Consider the following 13,494-nt stretch of genomic DNA (forward strand, 5'->3'; position numbering starts at 1 on the left):
CCTCCCAACATGTTTTTCTTTTCTACACTTTAAGCTAAAAGTCACTATATTGTGGTCACTATTACCCAGGTGTTCATGGACAGTGACATCCCCAACCAGCTCAGCGTTGTTAGAAATAACCAGATCCAACAAGGCATCACTTCTAGTTGGCTCCTCCACAAACTGGCCCAGAAAATTATCCTGCAGGAGGTTAAGAAATTCCCTCCCCTTTGTGGTTTTAGCTAAACCGTGACCCCAATCTATATCTGGGTAGTTGAGGTCCCCCATTACCACTACTGTCCCCTCCCGGGCAGCCCGCTCTATTTGTCTATTCAACTGGCCATCTACCTCCTCAGTAATGTTGGGGGGTCTATAGATTACACCAAGAATAATTTTTTCCCTCTTTTCCTCCTTCTGTAGTTCTACCCACAATGCTTCCACATCATCACAGTCATCTCCCACTATTGCATCTTTTACACTCACTTTAATATCATTTCTGACATACAGACATACTCCTCCTCCCCTTCTGCCCACCCGGTCCCTTCTGAACAACGTAAATCCCTGAATATTGACAGCCCAGTCATGTGAGGAGTCCAGCCATGTCTCAGTCACACCAACCACATCAATGGACTCCACCAGAACCAAGGCCTCTAGCTCCCCCATCTTGCTGGCTAGACTTCTGGCATTAGTAACCATACACTTTATATTACCATCGAGTTTAACCTCTTCATTATAAGAAATGGGATTTATTACTGTGCTGTGGCTACAATCATCCTCACTGTTCATCCGCAACATATGGATCTCCCTATGCACTGTTTTTATCCTCCCCCCACAGGACCTTTCTCCTCCCTCCTCATTGTTCTGTCCCCTCTCTAACCTATCTGCCACTACATTACATATTACATTGTCCTCCCTCCACATCCCTAGTTTAAAAACCCCTCCACCCCTTCTAGGATTCTCTCCCCCAGCACAGCGGACCCCCTTCCATTAAGGTGCAAATTATCTGCGGAAAACAGATTGTACCCCAATGAAAAGTCAGCCCAGTGCTCTAAAAACCCAAACCCTTCTCCTCTACACCATGACTTGAGCCATGCATTTAACTCCCTAAGCTCCCGCTGTCTTTCCTGCGATGCGCATGGCACAGGCAGTATTCCAGAGAATACCACCTTGGAGGTCCTCCCCTTCAACTTAGCACCTAGTTCTCTAAAATTATTTTTAATCGACCTCCACCTACCTTGTATCCTGTCATTGGTTCCCACATGGACCACGACAGCTGGGTCATCCCCAGCCCCCCCAAGTAATTTATCCACCCTTTCCACCACATGCCGAACCCTGGCACCAGGGAGACAGCAAACCATTCGGTTGAGGCGGTCTTGGCGACAAATTATTCTATCCGTCTTCCTGATAATAGAATCCCCTACAACCACTAGCTGTCTAGGCCTACCTACAATACCATCCCGCCCACTACTAGTTGGACTGTTCCCCCGGCTGTTAGGGAGAACAGGTTCCACTAGAGCTGCCATTTCTGACACGGATGCCCTTGCATCATCACCTAACTTGGCAATTTTGCTTGGGCATATAGTAGGAGAAGTGGCCTTCCTTTTCTTGGATCCCTTACTGGTCCCTCTAACTACATTAACCCAGCTACTTACTTGGGCCTCCTGATCTATATCACCACCCTCCATCTCTAACCCACTAACTTCCTGCTCAGTGAGCCGAAGTTCCCTCTCAAGGTGGCCAAGTTCCCTCAGTGTTGCAATATGCTTCTCCAGATCTCTAACTTGAGCTTCTAGATGGGCAACATGCTCACATCTGTCACAGCGGTACTCACCCTGGAACACCTGCTCCAGTTGTGCGTACATGCGGCAGACTGCGCACTGAATGAATCCTTCCATCTCGCTAGCCATCATCCTCAGTGCAACAGATGTATTATATCACCTCGCCTGCTGATCATTCTTAAAGACAGTGGGGGTCATTTACTAAGGGGTCTAATTTGTGTGACTCTTCTAAAGAGGATTGGTGTATATATGGTTACAATATCTTGTAGCTGATTTATTAAAATGTAGCACTGCCATAGTGAATGTATCTAACTAAAAAGTTGCAAAAAAAGTCGCAAAAATTGTGCAAGTATGTTCACCTGGTACTGACCAGACATAGGCCTGCACCTGTTTATGCAACTTTTCAGAAAGTCGCAAATGATAAATTGGGTGCTAATCCTGGATTATGCAAACTTTTGGGTGAATACTCGAAACAGGCAGATTACAAAAAAGTTGCATCTAAAAAATATTCCTCTGTCGAATACTGGTTCATAAATAGAACTTAGACTAAAAATGGGTGAAAAATCCAATTATTTACCTAAAAGTAGGCACAAAACCCTTGATAAATTCCTCCCCCCCCCCCCGTGCCTATTTAAGCCTGACTAATTCCTGTTCCAAACATCTTTCTAATAGGCCTCTTTTTGAAGTCTTGCGCCTTTTGTCTGCTTTCCATCCTCACTTAACCCCACCCTTACCTTCCGAATTTGCAAATCTGCAGAAAAGTCTGTTCTACTCTATTTCCACTCCTTCGCCCTCTCTCTCCCCTCGGAGATGGAGGACATGTAATGTCCATCTCTTTTGTGCTTCATCAGTATAGGGAAAGGAGGCTTGTTTGCTTGCCCCTCAGCCCAGAGATCCCATGGTATACATGGTGTCAGTGGTAGGCTGGGTAAGCTGTATCCAGACCACAACTGACCATCATGTTTACCAAGTGATCTCCTGGCAAAGTGGAGGAGAAACGACACATCACCTTTCCTCTATGCGGCTCAAGTGCTGTATGAATATGTAGAGAAGCAGAGTCTCGTGCATGCCAGGAGATGTAGTTTCCTGGGTGGCGCCATCCTAAAAATAGGCCATTCAGAAAGCTTTAGTACGTACAATCTGAGTGGCAGAAAAGTATCAAGATTACCTTGAGGGAGCTGTACTCAGCTCAAAAGGTTTGAGAATTTTTTTTATAGGGGTGTTTAGCCTGAATACAATATATTTCAATATGGTTATGCCAGAAAGTTGGAGTAAGTACATTGTTAAATCTGCCATATTGATTTTATAGAGGTATACTGGGAAAATGAAAAGAAGAAATTACTATGTCTATGTTGGATTATTAGGGACAGATAAGTGACTTGATGTTGAGGCTATTTATATTTTTTAAGCAAGTTGCCAAAAAGGTGTTTTTGTATTTGTCTAATAAATAAGCATATTCATCTGATTTAGAAAACTAATACTGCAAAATTATGGATTTAGAGAATCACTTAAGATGAAATACACTCACCGGCCACTTTATTAGGTACACCATGCTAGTAACGGGTGGTCTTCTGCTGCTGTAGCCCATCTGCCTCAAAGTTGGACATACTGTGCGTTCAGAGATGCTCTTCTGCCTACCTTGGTTGTAACGGTTGGCTATTTGAGTCACTGTTGCCTTTCTATCAGCTCGAACCAGTCTGCCCATTCTCCTCTGACCTCTGGCATCAACAAGGCATTTCCGCCCACAGAACTGCCGCTCACTGGATGTTTTTTCTTTTTCAGACCATTCTCTGTAAACCCTAGAGATGGTTGTGCGTGAAAATCCCAGTAGATCAGCAGTTTCTGAAATACTCAGACCAGCCCTTCTGGCACCAACAACCATGCCACGTTCAAAGGCACTCAAATCACCTTTCTGTCCCATACTGATGCTCGGTTTGAACTGCAGGAGATTGTCTTGACCATGTCTACATGCCTAAATGCACTGAGTTGCCGCCATGTGATTGGCTGATTAGAAATTAAGTGGTAACGTGCAGTTGGACAGGTGTACCTAATAAAGTGGTCAGTGAGTGTATCTTGCTGCAAGGTTTTCCAAAGAAAGGTGGGTCAGACTTTATAAAATGTATTTTCAAACTGTTTTTGGGAATATCTTGGGAACTGTTGGGTCTGTTCTTAGCATTTTTATAATTAAACAAGTGAGTGGCTATAAATCAGGTTATTCTGAGGAATTTGGCAAAATTATTATTATTATCACTTGATAGATACACAATCTTAAGAAAGACCCTCAATATTGAAGTTGCAGATGTTATTGGATGTTATAATGATATCAGGTCAGTTTTTTCCAGATTTTCTTAAAATCAAAGCAAAAGTTTAATGTTAATTATTGTTATTATTTTAGACCCAGAGTAGAAACAATTTTTTCGGTCCAGATGGGTTGGGATGTACGATAGGAGTGGTACTTAAAATTTTGACCTGGAATGTTCAGGGATGGTAAATAGGGTACTGAACAAGTCTCAATAAAGATACAGCAAACCGGCACTACCACCTACAATTAATGGGAGTCCAGGACTTAGACATGAGGCAAAGAAATAACAACGGGGTGCTCATCCATCAGAAGTGCAGCAAAAGCAACAATAGCAATATTCTATAGAAGAGAAGGTATGGAGGCACTCACCGTATAAAATTCTTCTTTATTAATGAATGTCCATTAAAACCAACGAACAGAGTGTGTAGCAGTCGACGGGGACGCCGCTCAGCAGCTGATAGTGTGACAGCTGTTTCCCGCGCGCATGCGCGATTCTTCAGACACTCCACCACTCACGTGTGTTCCTATATAGCTTTCCAGGTACCAGGTGAGTGGACGCAAGAACAATAATAAACTACATAACCAGAAAGTAAAAAAATAATTGCCATGAAGGTACAGATTCTTGCAAGGATAAATAGGCGTACATCTATTATTATAAGAACATACTTAAATCAATGCGTTCATTTAGACCACAATTGCTCTGTGCGTTAGTTTGTTAAATAATTCTTGCTTCTTTTTGCAATAGTGCTTTGTTTATATCTATGCCATCTTTTTGCCATACCCGTTCAAGTCCAAGGAATTTGAGTTGGCGAATATCGCCGTTATGTACAGAGTTCACATGCTGTATCATTCTGGGGACGCCTTTTTTTGTTCTTATTGATCTAGTGTGTTCTGAAAACCTTTTATTTAAAGCTCTGATGGTCTTGCCTATGTAAAATAGGCCACAGCTACAAACAGATCATATCGTTTATGCGAAAGAAGACACCTCCTAGTTGTATATTTTTACATTCTAGGAAAAAAACGCACCAGTTACAGTTTCCGCATTTATAATTGCCAGCCGGCCTAGTTTGTGTTAACCAGTTTTTATTTTTACCATTGCTGCTTTGGAAAGCGCTAGTTACCATAGTGTCTTTTAAGTTCTTACATCGGCGAAAGGTCACTAATGGTGTGTCTGAAAAGTGTTTTGTTAATATGGGATCTTGGGTAATGAGATACCAATGTTTTTTAATGACGTTAACGTATATTGTCAGCCATGGGGCTAAATTTAAAAGAAAAAGCAAAACGCGTGTGTGTGTTGTCATCTGTAGAATATTTACTCTTATATTTCTTATGTTTGCGTATTAGCGTACTTTGTGACTCCTTCGAAGCTCTAACTCGAGCTTGTACCAGAGCTGTTCTGGGGTACCCTCTCGCTGCCAACCGTTCCAACAGTTCATGGGATTGTTGTAAGTAAGTAGTGTCAGTACAATTAATACGTCTAAGTCTTAAAAATTGTCCATAGGGGACAGCCTTCTTGGTGTGAGCAGGATGATAGCTGGTGTAGTGTATAAACGCATTAGTAGATGTTGGTTTTCTAAAACAGGTTGTTTCTAAATGGTTGTCTGTTACTTTAATTAAAACATCAAGAAATTCAATTTGTAGAGGATCTGTTTTATAGGTGAATGTCATGTTCATAGAATTAGAGTTCAGATACTGTATAAAGTCAGAGAAAGTATCAGTTTTTGCCCTCCCAAAGGACGAATATATCGTCTACAAATCGAATAAAAAAACTTTAATGGCTAACAAAAAAGGGTTAGAGACATTGAAAATCATGTTTTTTTCTAAAACTGCCAGATACAGATTGGCGAGGGTACATGCGACGGGAGTACCCATCGCAGTACCCTCTTTTTGCATATACCATTCATTATCAAAGGTGAACGCATTATTTTCCAAGATCAGAAGAAGACCATCACAGATAAAATTGATGTAATCTATAGATTTATCAGAACACAATAATATTTCACGTATAGCCTCTACACCTTTAAGATGCGGGATTCTAGTGTAGAGGCTTTCTACATAAATTGCCCTCAGGATCATGTTGTTGGTATAACCCTTCTAATGCTAGCAAAAAATTGGTTGGTGTCTTTAACCAATGCAGGTACAGTATCTAATACCGGTCTCAATAGCCAGTCAATTTATCTGGAGAGGGGCTCAGTAATTGATCCCACCCCAGACACAATGGGGCGGCCAGGCGGCGATAAGATGGCTTTATGTATCTTAGGTATATGATACCAAATAGGGGGTCTGGGTACAGTAGGTAATAATTTTGCAGCTTTTTGTTTAGAAATTATTTTTTTTATCTATGTTGTTCTGTAAAAAGGACTGTATCTGTGTTTTTATCTTATTAGTTGGGTTCCCTTTGAGTTTAATATAAGTTTTAGCATCATTTAATTGGCGTAGGGCTTCAGTCCGGTAGTCACATGTCTTTAAGAGTACTATATTGCCGCCCTTGTCTGCTCTTTTTATAGTTATATCCTGCCTGTTTTTTAACCATTTTAGGGATGAAATCTCACTAGGAGATAGGTTCATTTGGTCAGTAGGATATATGACCAAATATGACCAGTACTTTATTTTTAAATAAATCTACGTTACTGCCAGGTGGGATAGGGGGAGAAAAACTAGATGGTGTACCTCCCTTGAAATATCCTTGTGCAGAATTATATGAACTAAGTTCATTTTCGGTATTATCAGATAAATTCAATAGTAAACTCAACACCATATTGTCTGTTTCAGTTATTGCACCTGCCAAAGAAAACCCCAATGAATCTGCATTTAAGGGGATGACACCTTCAGGATCAGGCTGTTTAGCTGCAGAAGATTTAGTAACATCAAAAAACTTTTTTAACTGAAGTTAAGTGTACTTTTGAACAGGTCAATCTTGAAATCAACGGGGTCATACTGTTCAGTAACACAAAAATTCAAACCCTTGTTTAAAACAGAAGTAACATTGTCATCTAATTGTACGTCAGTCAGGTTAACAATCAGTGGGGGATCAATAGTTAGTGATTGTCTTTCAAGAGGTTCCAAGACACTTGCTTACTTTTCACACTGGGTTGCATTTCTCTTTCTCCTTCGCCCACGTCTGATTTTTCTCTTGGGTAAATAGGGTAAAGTAACCTGTTGTATTGAAATCTGTCTACAGTAATCATATTTGCGAGGGGGCATCAGAAGTGGGTTCCCTCTTGCCACACGTTTCTTTTATAGGGTTAGCATTCCAGTTTTTATGCTATTTAATCTGAAAATCAACATCCTTTCTATATAGACACACAGAAAGCAGATCAGATAACCTAGTATTCTCATGGTGGTTAGGTTGTCATTTTCCCAGCATGACCAATAAAACTGACAACCTAAGGACCCATCTGTAGCTATTCTGGCATTAATGTATAATGGACATGATTGCATTATAATAAAATCAACCTTCATCTCTTGTGGCAAATAGAACAACTTTACAGAATCCAATGGGAACTGGATGAGAAGCAATAAATGATGTATTTCTCATACGGTGTGCATGAAAACTCTTTGTAGAAATCAATAACAATGTATCAATAACAAGGAAAGTGTGGAGCTGTCTCTTGAGGTCAGTGTGCACATGCTTTCTCAATACTTCCTAAAGGGTATACTTACATTCTTAATGTCTGTTTTCTTAACTGTTATACACAATAAAATGTCAAAATGAAGAAGAGGTTGTCATTCAATTTGTGGTGAATATATTATTTATAGCTGCAAATGCATCAAATGGCTGCTTCAGGGCATAATATTCTATCAAAATAATTATTTCCATTTCTTTTTCTTTCATGTCAGTTGTAAAGTATGCATGGGGTATATTATGTAATATATTAGCAAAAAAATGGAGAAAAGATGACTTACAAGCAGTTTAAAACTGTATTAGTCCATATCACAGCCATTCTTTTATTATCTAGGTGCATCATCAATTCATGGTGACAAAGTGATGTTCAATTTTACTAACATACTACAATGTTTTGTGTTCATCTAAAGTAGTTATACGTTCATTTAATGTCAGTTAACACCCTAGAAACATTTGTTCTTAACAACTTCTATATACATAAATGTATATAGAAGTTGTGTATCAGGGAACTGCATTATCAGTTATTCCGTAAGTTCCCTGAAATATTTTTACCAACCGAGATGCTATTTTAATAAAAAGAAATAACTAGGTCATCATCTAAAACATTTGTTTACAACACACTACAACAGCCCCTCTGCTCTATCTGCTGAGACAATACAGGTGATATAATCTGTTTACACCAAGAGGTTAACGTCTGTCTAATTTCTCAGTACATTTAGGGCGAGATTTATTAAACTGGTGTAAGGGTAGAAACACACTCCAGATCCGCAGCTGATTTCACCCTGCAAATTCGCTGAGAAATCCGCTGCAGATCCCTTTGCCTTTGATTTTCAATGAGTGTACATACTCGCAGGGGGATTGACATCCCGCTGCGAGTATGTAAGTGACAGCCCCCTTAACTTCCCCGCTGGCCAGTACACACTTTACCTGCTCTGCACTCCAGCTTGCTTTGAGGGCTCTTGGCTGGATGCCCCACTTAGCCAATCAATGCACTGCCCCGCCACAGCCACTGATTGGCTGAGCGGGATGTCCAGAAGCAAGCCGGAGTGCAACAAAATTCAGTAGAGTTAGAAGGGCTGGTGGGGGGTTGTCTCTACTTTTAATACTTGGCACTGTCTCTAATTTAAAAAAAGTGCTGCCTAAGTGGTCCAAGGGTCCAAGAGGGCAATGCTGTTATGCAGTATAGCTATTCCTAAAGTGGTGTACCCTTTTGGTATATGCTTAGGGTCCTATTACATGGCCTGACTGCAGCCCAATCATTTTAGTAAACAAGCGCCAACCTGCTAGATCGGTGCTCGTTTACTAGACCTATTATACAGCCCAATAGTTGGGCAGTAAGGGCTGCATAGACATAGTTAGCAATGTCCATGCAGCCCTTGCCCAAACACCTGATACCTTACCTCTCCCCTCTCCCGGTCTTTTTTCCTGTGCTCCGCAACTGCGGCCTCTGATTGGCTGAGTGATCTGTCAGCTGACAGGCCAAACGCTGCAGCCACCAGGGAGCTGCGGAATACAACAGACAAGACCAGAAGCGGGGAGAGGTAAGGCATTAGGTGTTTGGGCAATCAACAGCCGTCGGCCATGCATGGCTATTACACGTAGCGATGCGCGGTCAAAATCTAAACTAACGATCAGCCGATGATCTTTTAATCGGCTGATCATTGTCTCTATTACACAAAGCGATAATCGGCCGAATCAGCCCAATTCTGCCCATAATCACTTCGTATAATAGAGCCCTTAGCCATTGGCAGCAGGTTATTCCACTTTCTCAAGAATAACAACTGAACAAACTTTGTACTGTGGGATAAACTGCACAGCCGTATTCTTCACTTGCCATGTGCATCTTTATACTATAGTATTTTAGTTATTTTAGGATATTATAATGTGACTACATTACTTTACATCTTTGTTATAAATTGTACAATAGATCAGTTGATGAAGCTGTGCCTGCAACAGAAAGAAGTGATTCTGCACACATTAGGAAGATTTAACATGTAGCAATTTGTTACTTTACAAGACTGAAGATAATTAGCGACTACGAGTCTGCATCACTCTCACTTTCTAATTATTGATTTTACACAGTTGGGCGCTGCATCAACAAAATGTGGCACCTGCTGATAACACCATGTGACAAGATGACGTGTGATCCATCTCCATACACACATACAGTCCTTGTGCCTATTTCATACCCCTAAAATTTAAAGTTCTTTTATATAAATAATTCCAAAGCAGTATGTAATAACCTATATTATAAATGAAAGATGAGCAAACCTCGAGCGAATCTGAGCGGCATTTGATTACCAGTGGGTAAAGAAGTTGGATGTAGCTCTAAGGCTGCCTGGAAAACATGGGTACAACCATACTGTAGGCTGTATCCATGTTTTCCAGGAACTTCTGCTGCCACTGGTTATCAAATGCTGCACTCTTGGATTCAGACAAACCTGAGGATGCTCATCTCTAGTTATAACTAACTAAAAATTATGCCCATAGTGGGACAAATTTTGACACATGTCCGTTTTTGCAAAAAAGTGAAAGAGTCTTGTGAAATTACTCATAAATATTGATTATTTTTCATGGTTTGTAAAAAAGCTATATCCTCTTTCTAGGTACACAGTCTGTAGCTACTCCCAAAAAAGGATCATTTTTGGATCACTTAGAAAAGGCTTTTGCTTCTTCTATTTCCATTGTTTGCCTATAAACATTGGCAGGCATCTGTCAGAAAAATTGATAATTTTTGGCCTTTTTTAAATTTCTTAAACCAAAAAGAAATCTGCTAGTATAGTGCATTTTTAACAAACGGATTACCACAGGGTACCATTGGTTTCCCCATAGCCATACATGTTGTCAGAACTTTTCTTAAAAACATCTCAAAGATATCTACAGACACACCTTGGTGACCTGACAGTTATAGAGGGGCTTTATTGGTTCTTAGACAGTGTATAGCCTTAGGGCTATTAGTGGAGAACCTTACTAGTTCAGCCGAAGTTTGTTAAACCCACCAATACAAACTTTTGAAAAATTTGCTCGCCTTTAGACACCTTAAAACAAGAAGAAAATATTACCAGTAGATATCTTTCTTCATAGACCTTCTGAAGAATATATAAGTGATATAGTACAGTACAGGTACATCTAGTGATTCGCAGGTAACCTTTTCTATGATTGGAATTGTTCACTTTCATTTTCTTTTCCATCTGCAATAATGACTTCTTTCAACCAAAATGGGTATCTGCAGAACCTACTGGATGAACATCTTAGCCTTCTGGCTAAGACCATTCTTACCTTTCCTGAAACCGTGCCAATGCCACCTTTGTTGTCCCATATAGTAATACTCTTTTTCCCTTATTTTGCCTTCCCACCCCCATACAGTAACAGTGTCTCCTTTAAACCCCACGCAGTAACATGGTCCCCCTTGTGCTCTTTGTCAATAATAATACCCACAGGCCCCATAGCAGCTGGGTGGCCTGCCATTAACTGGAGGTACACCACTGCAACACTGCTTTTTTCATGGGGTTATCCAGGACTAGAAGAACACAGATGTTTTTGTCACAAACAGGGCCACGCCTGTCCTCAGGTTATGTGTGGTATTACAACTCTGGTTTATTCGCTACAATAGAACTGAGCTGCAAAATCATACCCAAAACTGAGGACCTATTGAAATTGGTCTAAGGGCAGCCATTTCCATATTTTTGTGTCAGGCAATGGAACTGAGGCTAGCACTTGGTTCCCTGTGAATGAACTCTACAGCTAATCTGGTCACTGATCAGTATGTCTGCCTTTTTACTAAGCTCTGCAGACATCATAAACAGGGCCTTGCTCTTCCTAAGACACAGTAAGGGCTGTACTGTGTCAGCACACTAGCGCAAAATATCAAACAGTAACGTTGCTCCCAATATCATAATTAATCATGATGCTGGGAACGACCAGGTCCACTCCATAGCACACCGTCCATACAATGACATGTTTCTGTGCATTAGCCCTACTGTAGCAGAAGCTGTATTGTACTGGGTTTTGGTGGGGCTTTTTGGGTCTGGTCCTGTGACATTGGGGTTGCAGGGCCGTTCCATGGCCTCCCTTCCCTGCACGTGCACGCTTTGCGGGGTTGGCGGTGGCTGACCGACACGGTGTGGAGTTAGCGTAGGGACCTGTGTGGACCAGAGGACCTGCGCGGTGGTACACGGGGCAATATGGCTTGATCAATTCATATACAGACACTCTGGTGTTGATTTTTAATATAGGCCTAGCGGCATTAGTATCAGCCATAGATGGGATGTGCAGCGGTTCCATTCTCTCCAGTTCGTGTTTTACAATTCTCCCTCTCTGAACAGCTAGCACTCCTTTATAAGACCCACATGACCAAAATTAGCAGGATATGTCTGTGCTCACATGTCTGGACCCTATGTCTTCCCCATTCTGTGAGAGCAGCAATGGTAAGTGTAATACCATATCCATACTTGTGTCGTTTGGGGGCAGCCTTCCCCGCCGGTGGTGCTGGCTGGGTTTTGGTGGGGCTTTTTGGGTCTGGTCCTGTGACATTGGGGTTGCAGGGCCGTTCCATGGCCTCCCTTCCCTGCACGTGCACGCTTTGCGGGGTTGGCGGTCGCTGACCGACACGGTGTGGAGTTAGCGTAGGGACCCGTGTGGACCAGAGGACCTGCGCGGTGGTACACGGGGCAATATGGCTTGATCAATTCATATACAGACACTCTGGCCTAGCGGCATTAGTATCAGCCATAGATGGGATGTGCAGCGGTTCCATTCTCTCCAGTTCGTAAAAAATAATAAATATTCATTGAAAAAAAAAACCTTTCCACGTCAACATTAAATTTGAGACATCAGCACTTACTTATGTCATGTTGTCTTTGTAGCATGCAGTAGTTTGCTTACAATCATTTTAGACAAGTAATATAAGATGCATTTAAATTAAATGCATCCAGAGTCATAGTAGCTGGCTTGCTGTGTTGGCACCGGGGGGGGGGGGGGGGGGCACTAAATGGTATCCCTATCATGCACTGATATTAGAGACACCCTCTGTATACACTGTTAAAATGAAGCTCCTGATGTAATTCACACACTTCTCTACTTTATCACTTACAACATACAAACAACAACAAAAGATTGAAAATAAAACTGCCATTTGTTAAATAAAAGAAGTCCCAAAGGTAAAAAAAATCACAGCAGAGGAGTTCGAGAGCATAAAAAAGAAAGTATACTTCCCCATCTCTGTGACTCCGCAGCACTGCTTTACCGATTTCTGGCAACCGCAAGCCTTCTGCAGCTACTGGTGCTACAACGTCATGTACCCAGATAATGGATTGCCTCAGCCAATCAGTGACTGGGGAAGGACACTGCTGCAGTCACTGATTGGCTGTGCGGGCAATTGATCAGCGGGCCATGTCATTGAAGCAGCAGGAGCCAGGGTTGTGACATACTAGGAAGTTGGCTGAAAATGACATCAGACGGCTTTCTAGGAGTAGTAAGAATTTGTGTTTTATACCAGAGTACCCATTTAACTAACATTGTCTCATTTGACCAAGGTACCTTAGACCTACTGTAAATACCAAGGCACGAGTGTCACTTCTACATCTATACCCCCAAGAGCTACACCTCTGATTATACACATAATGATATTAATTTGTGTTGAATGACAAAGTCGTTCGTTCAATATGTTCAATATTTCATCTGTATATGTAGTTTTTGTTTTATGGTCCAATATATTTTTTATTAATGAATTTACAAAATAAACAAAGGAAACAGACATATAAAGGGTACACACCCAACAAGTGCTTTCCGGCAAGGCAGAAAATGCCAAC

At 41.3% G+C, this 13,494-nt stretch overlaps 1 long non-coding RNA gene across 1 annotated transcript in view; it reads left to right on the plus strand.

Moving 5' to 3' along the window:
• The window catches only part of LOC138794953 (uncharacterized), a 42,278-nt gene extending 35,356 nt beyond the window's left edge, over positions 1 to 6,922 (plus strand). The window contains exon 4 of the long non-coding RNA XR_011363540.1: positions 6,832 to 6,922. This is a non-coding gene — a long non-coding RNA (uncharacterized lncRNA). The remainder of the gene's footprint in view (positions 1 to 6,831) is intronic.
• Positions 6,923 to 13,494: the final 6,572 nt, after the last annotated feature.

The sequence above is a fragment of the Dendropsophus ebraccatus genome, chromosome 6 (assembly GCF_027789765.1).
Source record: "Dendropsophus ebraccatus isolate aDenEbr1 chromosome 6, aDenEbr1.pat, whole genome shotgun sequence".
Taxonomy (NCBI): Eukaryota; Metazoa; Chordata; class Amphibia; order Anura; family Hylidae; genus Dendropsophus; species Dendropsophus ebraccatus.